We start from the raw sequence: 14,347 nt of genomic DNA, 5'->3' as shown, positions 1-14,347 counted from the left end.
CGTGTTCTATGAATGAATACAGAGAAAAATGACTAGGAATAAAAGTCACTCAAAGTGTGCAAAGCTATGTAATAATTAGGGGACATTGAGAAGTGAGGCAGATGGCAGATTCAACCATAAGAGTTCTGAAGGAAAACTGTCATATTCTGAGAATAAGTGTGCACGTGGGCAAAATGAAAAGGTACTGCTCTGATTTTTACTAGTTTTGCATTTTTAACCATTTAAGGTAGGTATTTTCCTACAATATATTCCATCCTAATCAGAATGTTGCCTGAACATTATTCTACGTGTCCTATTTTTCTTTCCAGGTGACTCAGTGTCATCATCTTGGACAGCATTCACTGTCTAGGCTCCAACATGACAACATCTTTGGGGTTGCACATTAAATGGCTCCAAACAGCTTTATTGCTATTAACTTTGCTGTCTCTGCAGGCTCTGAATTCGGTGCCACTTCTTGAAGAATGCACTTTGAGTGGCCCTGCCCATTGCAAATTCTCTTCCTGTGTTTGATGTGCTGTATGCTGAGAACTAAGTAAGAACCAGACAACCATGGAGTTCAGTTAGGACGCTCCCTCTTCATAGGCTTGGACCTGAGGGTGGGTCTTCATCCTGCTCGAGCAAAGTGCATAGACTTTGAGATCCATATTTCCCTTACTGCTCAGCTTTCTATCCACTTCCAACTGAGTAATAAATGGTGAGGTCTCTAAATAGCTATAGCATAAACTTCCTCTAGTTTTCCAAGTTGAGACGATAACTTTGGTCAGAGAAAAAAGGATGTTTTCCATAATTTCTTATCTTAAAATTGATAGAGTAATGCTTCTAATAGGAATAAGAAAGGATATCAGGAATATAAAACAGAGGGAATTTAAAACTGTACATGATCAAGAATGATTTGCCTTTAGTCCAATTGGTTTCAACCACATATTTATCACACAAAGTGAATTTATAAGTACTTTACTTAAAATAAACAATAAGTTGACTCTTTAACCCAAAGGAAAAGCTAAAGCTCTTTCCTGTTTACATTCTAGCTGCATAGCTGTCCCGTTTTCTTACAGATAGAGCAAAGATAATCTTCATTAACCAATTGACAAATGTTTTCAACAGACAGAGTTCAAGTTGTAAAAGTCAAACTGTGGATTCCAGGAAGGTTATACTGATTATTTGTCTGAATTTATGATAGTACAGTGCTTGTCATATAACCCACATTTATTCCCACACCCAAACTGTACAAAATAGCAGGTAACACTAGAGCCACTAGTATAAATTTATATCTAGGGCCTTAGAAGCAAAACTTGAACCGTTATCCTAAGTGAAACGGGACTCTATGGTAGAGTTTGAACAGAGGAGTGACACCATATCATTTATATATGAAAGAATCACTCTGGCTGCTTTATGGAGAACAGGTGGCTAGATTTTGAATACAATTTGAAAGCAAAACCAGCAGGATTCTCTGAGGAATTGGATGTAGGCTGTGAAAGATCGAGAGAGTCAAAGATTATCCCAGGGGTTTTGGACTGAACAACTAGAAGGATGATACTGACATCAATTGAAACGGGATGGCTGCAGGTAAAATGGTTTGGAGGGAAGACTAGGAGTTTAGTTGAGGTCATGAGAAATCCAAGTGAGAGTGCTGAAGAGGCAACTAGATACACAAACCTGCAGTTTGGCAGTGAAGTCGGGGATGAAGATATAAAGTTTGAGAGTTGTTATCTAGAGATGGTTAGTCAAATAGGTCTTTTCAGTTAAGACAAAGAGGAAAGGGTCTTACTTATTCGGGATTCTGGTGTGCTGGCAAGTATGACTTAGTCCAGACCTCAGGAGGAAAATGGGTTGGAATAAGAAGGAAAAAAAGTTACTTCAAATAACCCTCTCTAGGGGAGCCATCTGTGGACTGTTCAGGGAAGTGATAAAAGGGAGTACCACAATTCTCAACTGCTTTATAGAAGAGTAGACTTATCTCAGGAGCACAGGATGGTTGAGTTGAAGCAAGGTGCAGGTGCAGAGAAGGCAGCTGACATGATACATAGTTGAAGCCAAGTAGCTTAAACCCAGTCCAGGTCAATGCTGAAACACGGGTGGACATTCAAAGCATAGAAGACTCCATTTGCAGCTAGCTCCTACCTGTCTGCTAGAATCTGAGGGTGACTGAAGACCTTTACACTTTGGTTAATATTTCCTCAGTTTGGTTCAGTCACTCGGCTGTGTCCAACTCTTTGCGACCCCATGGACTCCAGCATGCCAGGCTTCCCTGTCCATCACCAACTAAATATCTTAGGATAAGCCTTCATCCCTACTGACCTCTACTGTAGTCTGTCAATTGAGTGTAACAGCCATATTTTCTGATCCAGCTAGAAATGTCCAACAGTAGTTGTCTTTTTGAAGTCTAGTAGGTTTATCTTGGAGACACATTGTACCCTTCCTACCTCCTCTTCTAAGGGATGTATCTGGTGTAGGTCATCAGGGTGGCTTGGCCAGGGCTAGTTACCTTGGCCAGGTCAGAGAGATGTGGAGTAGATAAATCACATTATAAATCCTCAAGGGCCTAACATCTGAGGTTCAAGGAGGATCAGTCTGGAAGTCAAAAGTTGAATGGTAAAAGCTTCAATCTCTTGCCTACATAGATACAAGCACTTGAAATTATAAGAACTTTTCTGAGACTTCAGAATCTACCATTTTTTAAATAAAAATATCTTGGCTTTTGATGAAATGTCACCACAAATACATAAAGGCTGGAAGCTCAGCTGAGTAAGAGACAACTATCTCATTCTTTGTCATTAAAGATCCTCCCAAGGTTTGCCGGCCTGTCATCAGTTTCATTAGGAATCTTCTTTGGCTGGAGAAACATGTCAGATGAAGTATGCCTAGAAAGCAGACACTATATAACAGAAATCCCAGGACAGCCTTGTATTTTTTCTAGGACAGTCAAAATGTGGTAGATATTAATAATATTCATTTGGAAAGAATCAAGGCCTTTAGGACCTTGGAACTTGGACCATGCCATTATGTTACAAGATGTTAATTTTGGATCTCAGATATTCCTGATATTTTGACATTGCTTTATATGAGGTTAGGCAAAGCCTCAGAGATCTGTGCAAGGATAAAATCACCAAGCAATTGTGAATATTAAAAATTTGAGAATACACTTGGAGGAACTCTCATAGAGTATCTTTCTCTGTTCACTCTTTCCCCTGGATTTTCTGATTGGTATTGTCACAAGTTTTTTTGCCTCTTCTGTTGTAAAACTGGAATTTCCCTAAAATTAGCTGGGGAGCAAGAGTCAGTTATAGCTTGCTGGGATGCTTGACCTTCTTTCAAAGCTGATTCAGAATGCTCTCTGAATTTATTTGGTCAAGAAGTCTTTATGGCCAAGTTCCATACAAATTCAACATGAACCTGAAATTTGGGGGCAGTGCCAACTCTTCCATACAATGTTTCTGGATGATCTAGGATGCCTGGGAGCATGGGGCACTTGAGAGACATTTTTGATAGTCCAGATCTATGCCTACAAATAACACACTCCTTGGAAAACTTGGAGAAGTAGTAGGGGAGGGCCAAAATCTCCAAGGTTGGGATTTCAACCTGGCACTCTCCTAAAGAGGAAGCTGCTGGTAATCAAAACCCAGAAGTAACAAGGCCCAAGACAAGGTAAAGCCTTAAGCCAGGCCCCATTGCACCCATCAGTGAGCATTAGGCATTGGCAAGCCAATATCCTAAAGAGCTTCACTGGGGGCACGAGCCCCTGACAGATATGGAGATGCTATGATCCAGCTGCCGACTAGAATAGCCATAGGGCAAAGGTAGTGGCAGAACAGATAAGAAATTACTCAGTTTTGTTTAACTAAGAGAGGAGAAGAGAATGAGGAAAATGAGAAAGAGGGAGAGAGAATGCTAGGGCATTAACTAGATAGCACACAGGCCTGTCTTTACAGATTACAAATCATGATTAATATTTATATTCCAGGGACTGTGTTAAGCACTTTAGAAGAAGTATCTTCTTGAATCCTCACTGTTACCCTATGGGTAAAGAATCATGATGATTTCCACCTAATAGGATCGTGAATGAAGATTTAAAGAGGTTAACTAAAGAGCCCAAGTCTGTTTAACAAGTAGAGGTGCCCACATTTTAACCCATTTATTTACCATGATGCTCAACTAATCAGGGAGAGGGCTTTGTAAATATTCACTACAAGATATTTGCAGTAGACTGCAAAACTACTTCTTCAACACCCTTTATAATGTAACTGTGCAGTTTCTCCCAACAAGATATATAGTTTATTTCCCTTCTTCCCTTCTTCTTCTTCCTTGCTTTGGCGAACAGCATGTGGTAGAAATGAAAGTGGGCCACTCCATTCTTTCTCTCTCTCTCTCTCTCTTTTTCTGAAGGCTGAGTAGCTTACCAAGTGAACAACCTGACTGAAAGTCCTGCAGAGTGAGGGACCAATGGAGCAGATAAGACAACCAAGCTGAGGCCATCCTAGACCAGTCAGCTCCCAGCCTCCCTGGCAACTGACTGCAGATGCATGAATGAGAGCAACTAAAACCAGAAGAACTTCTCAGATGAGCCCAGAAAAAACTATCAGCCCATAGAATCACGAACTAAACAAATGGCTACCATTTCAAGCCATGGAGTTTTAGGGTGGCTTTTTGTGTAGCAAAAGCTAACCCACACAACCTCTCAATAACTTCACAAAGGTCTTTCCAAATTCTCTATTCAGTTATGAAGCTCTTGGATTGCAAGTAAGAAGACACTCTTACTCAACTGGCTTTAAACAACAAGGAAAACATATTAACTTTCATGCAAATGAAAGACTGTGATGTGTTAAATCCAGAGTTAGTTAATTTAGTGCCTTATTGATATCATCAAAGACCCAGGTTTCTTCCATCTTTCCACTGTGCACCCTCGGCATGTTGGCCTCTGTTCTGATTAAAGCTCCCCTTGGGGTCACAAGATGGCTACACTCATTTCAAGTGTCACATCCAGAAATGACAATATGGAAAAAGAAGAACAGTTTCTTTTTGTGAATCTCTCTTTTTTTAATGACTTTTTTTAAGACTAAGGAAAGCTTTCTCAGAGGACTAGCATAACTGACTTAGACTAACAAAGGTTTACATCTGATTCATGCTGGAAAATGGTAGACCTCCAGCTCAACACGACTATGTTTTCTTTTTTTTTTATGACTATGTCTTAAGAGAGTATGAGGGAATGCCTTTCACATACTTAATCTAGGTCACGCTATTTCTGGGACATTTTCTGTAGAGATTTGAGTAATAACTAACCCTGTTTAGACATTTATATGTCTGCATTTGCACTAGTCTCAATAACAAATAGGAGAAAGCAGGAAAAAATAAAATAAAATATCAGTACAAATAATTAGCCCTCAGTTTAAAACGACAAGAGAGAAACTAACACTTAAAACATTTACTATAGATCACCTTATGGAGTGTTCACAATCTACATTTGTGGAAACTGTTACTTCTAAACACTCAGCATGATCAGTAACTAGCTCTATACGACCCAGTAAGAGAACCAGGGTAAATCTGCCAGTGTGTTTTCCATTTCAATTCCTGTCTCTTTCCATGGGATGTTCAGTTCAAAAGTGCCAGTAAGATTATTGAAGAAGAAGATAATTACAATTTTTAAAAATAGATGAAAATGATGCTGTACTTCTGCCTTGAAATTTGTTGACGTCAATGTGTAGGAGATATAATCCAGACAGTTCTGTTACTCCCAAGAAAAGGATAGGAGGAAATGGGTTGAGAGGACACGATGGCAAGAGTTCAAGTTTAGTCCTAAGGGAGAATCACTTGACAGTTGTCAACACTGACATAGACTATTGAATCTTTGTCTCTGGAAGCTTTCACAGGCTGAGGAAGGTTTAGGAGGGTTTAAATTTGACCTTGACTGAGGTCAAAGCTGGATGGTCAGAGCTCCAGTCAAATGCTGCTCTGGGAAAAACAAAAAGAAAGAAAGGGAATGAAGATGCCTATGGGAATAATGGGACACCATTAAGAGAAATAATGTCTGTATCATTGAAACTGCAGAAGGAGAAGAGAGGGGCAAAATGGTAGAAAGACTGTGTAAAGAAATAATGGCTGAGAACTTCCCAAACCTGGGGAAAGATTTGGACATCCAAGTTCTCAAAGCTAATAGGTCACCTCCAAAATTTCAATCCAAAACAGTCTTTTCCAAGACACATTATAATAAAACTAAATCAAAGCCAAAGAGAGAATTTTTTAAACAGCCAGGAGAAAAATTTTCTCTTATACAAGGGAATCCCCCAATAAGGGTATAACCATATTTTTCAGCAAAGACCTTTTAAGCTTGGAGAGAAAATGGGATGATGTATTCAAAGGGCTAAAAGAAAAAAAAAACTATTAGCCAAGAATACTGTAACTAGCAAAGCTGTCCTTCAAAAATGGAGGTGAAAAAAGTAGAGGAAAAAATGGAGTTGAGATACAGATTCTCTAACAAACAAAAGTTGAAGAAGTTCATTACCACTAGACCTGTCTTACAGGAAATGCTGAAAGGAACTCCTCAAGCTGAAATGTATGAGTGCTAATTAGTAGCATAATATATAACACACTGGTAAAGAATTTAGAATACCCTAATACTGTAATACAGTGGTGTGTTAACACTTAACTCTAGCATAAAGTTGAAAGGACAAAATTAGTTAAAATAGCTATAACTATAATAATTTGGTTATGCATACACAATATAAAAAGATGTAAATTCTGACATCAAAACCATAAAAGGGGAGAGTTTTTACATGTGATCAAAGTTAAATTGCTATCAGTGTAAAATACTCTGTTATCGCCATATGATGGTTTCTGTGAGCCTTGAGGTAACCATAAAAGACAGACCTACAGTAGATCCACAAAAGGTAAAGAGAAGAGGGTCAAAGCACAGCACAGGGAAATGATCAGCTCATAACGGAGCACAGCAAGAGTGGAAGAAAGGAACAAGAGAACCACAAAACAGGTAGAAAACAATGAATAAGATGCCACTAAAAAGATGGCAGGAGTAAGTCTTTACCTATCAATAATTACTTTAATTGTAAATAAATTGAATGCTTCAATCAAAAGACACAGAACAGCTAACAACAAGACCCAACTATATGCTGCTTACAAGAGATACAATTCAGCTTCAAGGGCACACAAAACAAAGGGATGAAAAGAGATAATTCGCTCAAGTGGAAGCCAAAAGAGAGTAAGGGTGGCTATACTTATATTAGAAAAAAATTGACTTTAAGTAAAAAATGGTAACAACAAAGAAAGTCATCATATAATAATAAGAGTCAATTAATCAAGAAGATATGATGATTGTAAATACATGTGCACCCAACACTGGAGTATCTAAATACATTAAGGAAATACAGATCTGAAGATAGACAACAATGTAATTATAGTAGGGACTTCAATACCCCACTTTCAGCCATGATAGATCATCCAGGCAGAAAATCAATACAGAAACATTAGACTTGAACCATATTTTAGATCAAGTGAATCTAATAGACTTCACTTTACTTTTTACCTTTATACAGGGGCTGAGGGCAGATCGTGAGAGGTTGGGTTCTACCTGGAAAGAGATGGGTAGAGAGGAGAGGTTTAAGCAAAGGAACGATATCGTCTGACTTTCCATTTGGGTGTTTGCTATTTATTTCTGTGTTGTGTAGTTTGTGAGATTTTAGTTCCCCAACCAGGAATTGAACTCAGGCCCTTGGCAGTGACAGCACAGAATTCTCACCATTGGATCACCAGGGAATTCCCTGGCTTTCCATTTTAACAGGATATGTCAAGGCTTCCTTCCTCCATTTAAATCTGACTCCATATAGGATGAGGAAAGTTGCAGTTCTGATTGCAATTTTACCAGAGCCTCTAAAATGTGCCCTTCATTACTCCCAAGCCAAGTATAAAGAGAAAATGACCTAAATCAAGCATAGCACAGGAATGGCCAACAATAATCTGAAGAGCTATACAAATGCTGAAGCAAAAATATAATCCACAGTTTTAAAACTTTCCAGTTGTGAAACATGTTCAATCGGTTTCAGATTCTAATTTCTCTGTATGCCACCACCCATGGTAATGTATTCAGTTTGGACCAAGAATAATCCTGGCAACCAGCCTGCACATTACCCAGTTGTGGGGTTTCTGGCACCCCGATCCCAGCTCGTGTCCTCCACTGAGGACACAGCTAACATGGCATAGATGACATGTTCAAGTTACTCTAGGAAGACGAATTGATGACAAAATCCTTTATAAGCGGAATAGAGCTAAATGTAGAAAAATAAGTTAAAATATGAAAACCAAAACAATGAGTGCTCAAACCCTCTAACAACACAGGAACATTTTTAAATGCTGCATGATTTGGGGCAAGATATTTAAATTCACTCAGCTGTTTCTACTTTCCTTAAGTAGGATTAGTAATAATTGCTTTTGAATAAAATAATGTGAAGCAGTAAAAATTCATGAATGAAATTAACCTTGTGAATAAAACCTATATATTCTTTATAAAAAGTAGTATTAAAACTCGAGTTCACAGAGAAAAGAAAACAGCATTTGTTTAGGGAAAAATTTTTACAATATGGATATGCAAATCTACAATGACTAAAGCTTAAGCAGGATAACCTGTCTATCTGGAAAGAAACATAGCTCTGGGATGGAGGTGATGAAAGGAAATAGAGATATGTAAGGCATCTATTTGGATTCTCAACACAAATAAAAAAGTACTATACAAAACTCTGCGAAAAATTGCTAGGTACCCCAATTTCTAGCCCCCCACACCCTTAATTCTCCTGAAGAGACACCTGTATAATCATTTGGGAGGTTTTCTAAATGGCTTTTTTCCCCTTGATCTATTGGATTGTGCTGTGTCAAAGCACTGTATTTGAAACTGTAACCTGAGGTTTTTGTACTACTAAAATGAACCTTGGTATTCTCCTTTATAGCTAAGCAGATGATAATCTAGCAGGTAATACTATAATATGTGATGAGAATTTAATATGAGCCTCAGTCACCCTTGGAATGATGGCAAAGATATTAACATTGACAAGCCTCTGTCACTTTTGAGCAAGCAGATTTTAGTTCTTGCATTTATAGATTTAAATTTTCTTTAGTTCTTTAGAGACTTCCCTGGTGGCTCAGACGGTAAAGCATCTGCCTACAATTCGGGAGACCCAGGTTCATTCCCTGGGTCGGGAAGATCTCCTGCAGAAGGAAATGGAAACCCACTCCAGTACCCTTGCCTGGAAAATCCGATGGACGGAGAAGCCTGGTAGGCTACAGTCCATGGGGTCGCAAAGAGTTGGACATGACTGAGCGACTTCACTTCACTCACTTTAGTTCTTCAGAAAGCATGTTAGATTACCTGGAATTCTCCTAAATAAAAACTGAAAAGGCTTATCACATGAATTAATTGTTCTGTTGCTGTCTTGTGGCCCCGTCTTCCCGGGACCTTTGAGTCTTTGCTAGTAACAGCCCCAAGTAATGAAGAAACAGGGATGGGTGACTCATTCCCACATACCTGGCAGACAAGTCACAGGTACCAATCCTCGATACAGGAGAATCTGAGTATCATCAGAATTTGACTGGATGCACAAAGTTCTACTGTGAATTAACTTGTCAATCCAACAAAACAGCTTGTCCATCCAGTCAGATAAAATTTTTTACCTGAATTGATAGGTAGGCCAGTTGATTCAACAAATATCAACTGGTTCAATGATAAGTCAGAGAATCAAAAAAATCATTTAAAAACATAATCATTGTTACCTAATTGAATTAAAGTTATTACTGGAATAATTAGCTGAGTTGCCACAAGCTGCTCTGTCTGTCTCTTCAGGGGTTATATAGGATTATAGCCAATGGGGGGAAAATGAGGGATCATGGTGGTTAGAATTAATGTGTATGGACTTGGATGATTTTTTCTTTGCAATTACACTAGTGGAATTTTGTAGGTTTTAATACCTCTGGGCCGAAAATTCAAATAAATACTTCATCTATGTGTAGTTGTGTCTTCCTAGGCGAGCAGGCTATCTACTTCTGAGATTAAGCCAGTATAGTTATGAATTATTCATACAACAAAATATTTTCCTTAAATAAATCTTTATTACTTTTTATGGCCTCAAGTTGAGAAGTTTCACTATCAATTTTAATAAGTAAAAATTGCATTCACAGTGCACATTTTCTTTATTAATCCTGCTGTTTTTATTCTTTATTTCATTCTGTTCTTGCACTAGCTCTTTGGGCAGATAGGGCAAGTATTAGTTCCTTTTTAAAGCTAGTCTATTAACATCAAATGGAAATAAGTTATTTCACTGGACTGCTTCCTCTCCATTTTTATGAACCCCTACTCACCTGGGGCCACCCACTTAGTAAATGGTGGTCTTAGGATTAGAACTCAGGCAATATAGGGACTTCCTTGCTGGTCCAGTGGCTAAGACTCTGTTCTCCCAAGGCAGGGAGTCCAGGTTCAATTCCTAATCAGGGAACTAGATCCCACATTCTGTAACTAAGAGTTTGCATGCTAAAACTAAAAAGATCCTGTACCCTGCAAGGAAGATCCCACATGGTGCAACTAAGACGATGCAGCCAAATATATAAATATTTTAAAAATGACTCAGGAATAGAGGTAATACTGTGCATATACCAAGTATTAATCTAGACTCTGTGAGATCTGGGGCAGCGTCCTATCAGTAAACACTTGACTATTTCTGCATTCAATAATATTAAGTACAATAAATAAAGACCATTGAGTACAATAAATATAGATCATAAAGAGTACTATATCTGTTTGGGTCAGGGGTTGCTGTCAAACGGTTTTTAGAGGGTTCTGGATTTTGGAGTTGCAGGATTGTGAAAGTGTGTTCTCTTAGCCTTGGTGCTCTCTCTCCACCACTGTGTGAAAGCATTCATCATTTAAGATACAATGACTACTTAATGCACGTTTTATCTCTTATTCCAAGCCTTCTCTGAATACCAAGCAACCGTTGGTGGTCAGCAGAGAGAACCATTAAGCCCAAGCATTTTCTCCACCACCTTCATTATGCACAAGAGACAACTCTTTTCTTTCACTACTGAGAGCTCAACCATACTTTACACATCTCTTAATTTTTCATCACTGGTATCTTTATTCCCCTTTCAATTTCTTCTCTGGACTCTTTAAGAACAGTTAGAGGGACTTCCCTGGTGGTCCAGTGGTTAAGACTCCATGTTTCCAATGCAGGGGGCACAAATTCAATCCCTGGTTGCTGGGAAGTAAGATCCTGTATGCTGCACAGGGTGGCCGAAAAAAAAAAAAAAAAAAGGTTAGAGAGAGGGGATGAGTAAAATGACAAGGTCATATCACAGAAAAGTCAAGAAGGGAGAGTATCAAAAGGTGGGGAGCAGAGTGCCCTACACTGTCAAAGGGTCAAAAAGATTCAGGAAGTTGAGGACCAAGTTGTGACCTTGACAACCAGCAATTCACTAGTGACCTTTGAGGGAACAGTTTCTTCAGGGTTATGGGAATGGAGGGCTTCCCAGGTGGCACTAGTGGTAAAGAACCTGCCTGCCAATGCAGGAGACACACGTAATGTAAGGGACACAGGTTTGATCCCGGGTTGGGAAGATCCCCTGGAGGAGGGCGTGGCAACCCACTCCAGTATTCTTGCCTGGAGAATCCCATGGACAGAGGAGCCTGGCGGGCTACAGTCCATGGGGTCTCACACAGTCAGACACGACTGAAGCAACTTAACTTAGCACACACACATGGGAATGGACCCCAGAAGGCACAGTTGGAGAGCATGCGGATGTTGGTGAAGCCATGACAATAATTATAGACTTAATTTTTAATGAGCCAGGATTAACAACTTTTGAAGGTCTTCAGAGTTAAGTTGCTTTTATCAGTTCCATGCACTTCCTCACTCTTCCATTAAAATCTGCTTTTCCTCAAGCACTGACAATAAAACACAACCAAAGCTGGTTTGTATTACATTGTCTTCTTTTTGTTTGTTTTCATTAAACTACTGACATTACAACAGTTTGTCTTCTAATATTTTACAACATAAATATACAATATTTCTGCTACACCATGGGTTAATATGCTCCTGTGAACTGGCCTGAAGGCTCCCTTACTATGTATGACATATTTACATGGGGAACATCATTCCTAAATTTCAAAGAACTGACTAGAGAACTAACAGCTTGAAACATAGGTTAACTGTCATTTTTGTCAATTTGATCTGGTTCAACCTCCTAAGTTTACAAATGCAACCTTGATATAAACAATATTGTCATATTAGTTCACTAATTATGGTGGACTATGAACTACTAGTGGAGGAGGACAGATGGAATCCAGGAGTGATGAACACATGAGTCTTAACTGAACTTTTGCTAAGTTTTGTAAAAGGGGCCACTTGTTCAGTGCAGCAAGACACTTGACCATGGCACCTTCTAGGCTTGCCTGCCCATGGTGGCTAGCACTCACCTTGGTTCTCACAAGAGCTCCACCATGCCCAGGAGCTCTTGAGCCACCCTTTCCAATGGTCTTGGATATGACCTAGCCATGTTGTTCTGGGAATCTACTTTCAGATTGGGCCAAAAGACATCAGACACTTGGGAAAAAAAAAAAACCCTGGGATCGCTTTCTCTGCATCTGATTAAACGTCTCCATCCTAAACCCCATATTCCCATGCCCATATTCATTTAAACTAAAATTTCCTAAAAAAGAATGGTATTCTCGGCAATAAACTGAATCTAAATAATGAACAAATCCCTTCTAGGAAATTCTCTCTCTGTTTATATTTCCTGAACCTAGCATCTTATCTTACAGAGTGTCTCCATTCAATAAATTCTTCAGGCAGGGAGAGAGGGATGGAGGAGGGGTCAAAGGAAGGTTAGCAGGAAAGAAGGAAAGAAAACTTCCATGCATCTGCTTATGTAATTGAAAGAAAACAAGATGCAAAATTCAAAAATTAAAAATAAATAAAAAACAAGGTGTAAGATGGGAAATAAAATACTAAGTTAAGGGGCCCATTGACTTTTGCAGTAAGGACTGGGAATCTGGAGTTTGAGGGATTTTACACTCTTTTTGGTTCTTCACCTGTGTTCTCTATTCCTTGTTCCTTATCTAGGGATGAAAAATGTGTATACTTCACTTGATGATATTAATATCTGATCATGTATCATTCTAGATGCAAGAGTCTACTGCATTCTTTTATATAGTGATGTTCTGTATTGATTAGTCCTTATGGAAAATACAGTAGATGAAACTACACCCCCAAAACCAAAATCTACCTGCATTTACATTTCTTCTGTGAAACAAATCCAAATATCACCATCTCAGCTCATTTTTTCTTCAGTGACTTGGTTTTCACATGCTTCTGTCTTTCCAGTTTCATCATCGTTTTTGCTAAGGACTGGGAGATGAGAGTGACAGCCATATTTCCACTCAATTTACAACATTTTATTTCCACTACATATCACCTCACAATGTGTTCCTTTGTGGGACATTACAGGATCATTATTTTTAAAATGAAAGGTATGGTTTATGATTGACTGCTGTCTAATTACCTGCAATGTTTGTCAAAGCCAGTGCAGGAGACATAAACTATTTTGCTGTTATATTGATGGTCAATTTTACAGTGCATTTCTGCTAGCAAAGAAAACTTCCTTAGCAAGGATATTTAGTGGAACAGACTTTTGCAAGTGGAACAAACCCCCTCAGCTTCACGATAAACAGTGAAGAAAATGTTCTAGTGATCAAATTGGTCCATCCCATGCCTTCAAAATAAAAAGGGATATGGGAAGCGAGTTAGCGACTACTGCTATAACACCAACTGTTGGTGATGGCAGTGGGAGACTGAGCTGCAGATTTTCTATCAGTTCGGTTCAGTTCAGTTGCTCAGTCATGTCCAACTCTTTCAACCCCATGAACCGCAGCACGACAGGCCTCCCTGTCCATCACCAACTCCCGGAGTCCACCCAAACCCATGTCCATCGAGTCGGTGATGCCATCCAACCATCTCATTCTCTGCCAACCCCTTCTCCTCCTGCCCTCAATCTTTCCCAGTACATGTATAATAATTATTATTAGAATTTAGAACGATACCTATCTGGAAGTAAAATCAAGTCTATTAGTATGATTCTTTTAATTGGAGGATAATTGCTTTACAATATTGTGTTAGTTTCTGCTATACATCAACATAAATCAGCCACAGGTATACATATGTCCCCTCCCTGTAGAACCTCTTTCCCACCTCCCACCCCATCCCACCCTCTAGGTTGTCACAGAGCACCAGGTTTGAGCTCCCTGCATCATACAGCACATTCTCACTGGCTATCTATTTTACATATGGTAATACAAATGTTTCAA

The sequence above is a fragment of the Capra hircus genome (genome assembly GCF_001704415.2).
Source record: "Capra hircus breed San Clemente chromosome X unlocalized genomic scaffold, ASM170441v1, whole genome shotgun sequence".
Taxonomy (NCBI): domain Eukaryota; kingdom Metazoa; phylum Chordata; class Mammalia; order Artiodactyla; family Bovidae; genus Capra; species Capra hircus.
Note: the sequence above shows the minus strand (reverse complement) of the source record.